This window comes from Canis lupus, chromosome 21, assembly GCF_003254725.2.
Source record: "Canis lupus dingo isolate Sandy chromosome 21, ASM325472v2, whole genome shotgun sequence".
Classification (NCBI taxonomy): Eukaryota; Metazoa; Chordata; class Mammalia; order Carnivora; family Canidae; genus Canis; species Canis lupus.
The window spans coordinates 48854909-48857287 of NC_064263.1; the positions used below are offsets into that span (position 1 = coordinate 48854909).

Below are 2379 nucleotides of genomic sequence, written 5' to 3' on the forward strand. Positions count from 1 at the left end.
CAGGCAAAACAGGCCACCAGATAGTGGGTTCTCTTAATACTTGGTATTTCTACTTTTTGTTTTGTTTTCCTTTATAATCCATGACCCCATAACAAATGGCCCGCAAGATTTAGTGGATTTAGGACAGTAATTTGTATTTATCATCTGTCATATTTTCTGAGGGCCAGGACTTCAGGGCAGCTTAGGTGTGTGCTTCTGCAGCAGAGTCTCTTGTGAGGTAACATTCCAGGCGTCGGCTGGGGCTGCAGTCATCTGAAGGTTGGACCGAGGCTAGAGGCTCCTGTTCAACGGTGGCTCCCTCACGTGGCTGGCAGTTGGTGCTGGCTGCGGGGGGGAATTCTGAATTCCTCTTTGTGAAGGCTCCTCCACAGGCTAACCGCGCGTTCTCCTGACATGGCAGCTGGCTTCCCAGCAAAGGAGGCCTTCAGGGCGGAAGTGACGGTGCCTTTTTTTGACCTAGCCTTGGAAGTTACACACTGTAAGTTCTAGAGTATTCTGATTGCGCAGTTCATCCCTGATTCACAAGGGCTGAATACCAGGAAACAGAGATCAATAGGGGTCACCTCGGACCACTGGAATGGCCATCGTTGTAGGCATTTGATCCTATCTATACATTCTTTGAAGATAAGAAAAAACTTGACACTTGTTGCATCTAATGGGCTTTCGTTCATGGGAGCTTCCTTGATCTTCAGGGAACCTGCAAGCAGGTACAGATGGACACATTCCTTTATTTATTTATTCCTTCAGAAGTATTTGTTTGCTGCCTACTATGAGGTGGACACTCTTCTAAGCACCTGACAGATAAACGGAGGTTGAGTGGCAATGGACAATGAGAACCAAGGTATCTGGCCACCGTCATTAAGCATTTGAGCCACAGTGAGTTCTAGGCTCCCTGTAGGGGTGGGTATGGGGGCGAAGGGTACTCCTGCTCTCAATTTGTGGTCTCTTGTGGAAATCTCAGGGTTGCACAGAGCCAGTCATTGTGAGAGGTACCAAGATGCCGTAGGAAATAACCAAAGGAGTTGCCCCCGGGCTCATTGCCAGCTGAAATGGTCAAGGATGGGGCATGCGCTGAGACATGGAGTTAAGAAGAGGATGGAGGATTGATTCAACAAGGTGAAAGCTCAAGAAGAACAGGTTCGAAATAAATGTGGAGCCTCTCTCGTCGAAGTCAGATAGGGACGGGCCTGGCTTCTGTTCGCAGGGATGCGAGAGGGCTGCGCCCAATTTAGTACGCCCTCCCCATGAACTCCTATGTTGAAACTTAATCCCCCAGTGTGAGGGTATTTGGAGGTGGAGCCTTTGAGGGGTGCTTAGGTCTGAGGTTGGAGCCCTCATGCAAAGAATTAGTTCCTGTGTAAGGGAGGCTCAGAGGGTGCCTGCACCCACCTGCCGGACGACAACAGAGCAACAAGAATGCTGTCTGGAAACCAGGAAGCAGGTCCTCACCAGACACCACATCTGCTGGCACCTTGATTTGGGACTTCCCCGACTCCAGAACCTGAGAAATAAATGTCTGTTACGCATAAGCCACGCAGTCTATGGCATCTTATTATAGCAGCTCGACTGGACTCAGCCAGCCCCCAAGGCCCCTTCCAGCAGTGTCTTCCACAGAGCCTCTTTTTTGCCTGGGCACCACAAGTCTTGCACTCTGACATCAACAGTATTTCTAACATCCCACATCTCTGTTGTTCAGGTTTCAAGCGTCCCGAAGGCCTGGAACTACAACATTTTGCCCCCTCGTTTTCAGTGCACTCAACGGGCGTTCAGTAAGCGCACCCGGGTTTTCCTGTTACTGACATTAGGGCACGTAGAGGGGCAGAGAGGCCTGGTGGTGAGGGGCCGAGCCTCGGGAGCCAGACTGCTTGGCTTCAGGTACCCGGCTCTCCACTTCGACGCGGTCTGAATTTGTGCAAGCTCCTTAACGTCTCTGAGTCTCCTTTTCCTTGTCTGTCGTGCAGGGATAATGATCTTGCCATTCCAATGGGTTTTGTTTTGAGGACCAAATGAGTGAATATGTGTAAAACCGTAGCACGTAGGAAATGCCAAGTATATCAGTTATTGCGTATCCCTAGGTTATCTACATTCAGTGAGCAGATCTCAGTGGTTCCTGGATGGCACTGACCTGACACACACTGTGGTTTCAGAGTGACTTTGCAGAGAGTAAGGGGGTGAATGACCTGCAGGGGCATCGAGGGAAGAAACCCTGCATCAAATGTCCATTGAATGTAAGTTGCTTCTCTGGAAATATTAAAATGAGAAAATGTGGGTTTATAATTGAGGAAGTGCAGTACCATAAACATTTAAACAGCTTGTCTTCACCTTTCCCAGCTGGGGCACATTTGCAGCTGGAGGCCAGGCAGGAATGTCAGGGGGCCT

General features: G+C 49.6%; 1 long non-coding RNA gene across 1 annotated transcript; it reads left to right on the forward strand.

Moving 5' to 3' along the window:
- Positions 1-259: 259 nt before the first annotated feature.
- LOC112667980 (uncharacterized) lies at positions 260-1529 on the forward strand. Its single transcript, XR_003141363.2, has 2 exons — positions 260-478; positions 748-1529. It is a non-coding gene; the product is annotated as an uncharacterized LOC112667980 (long non-coding RNA).
- Positions 1530-2379: the final 850 nt, after the last annotated feature.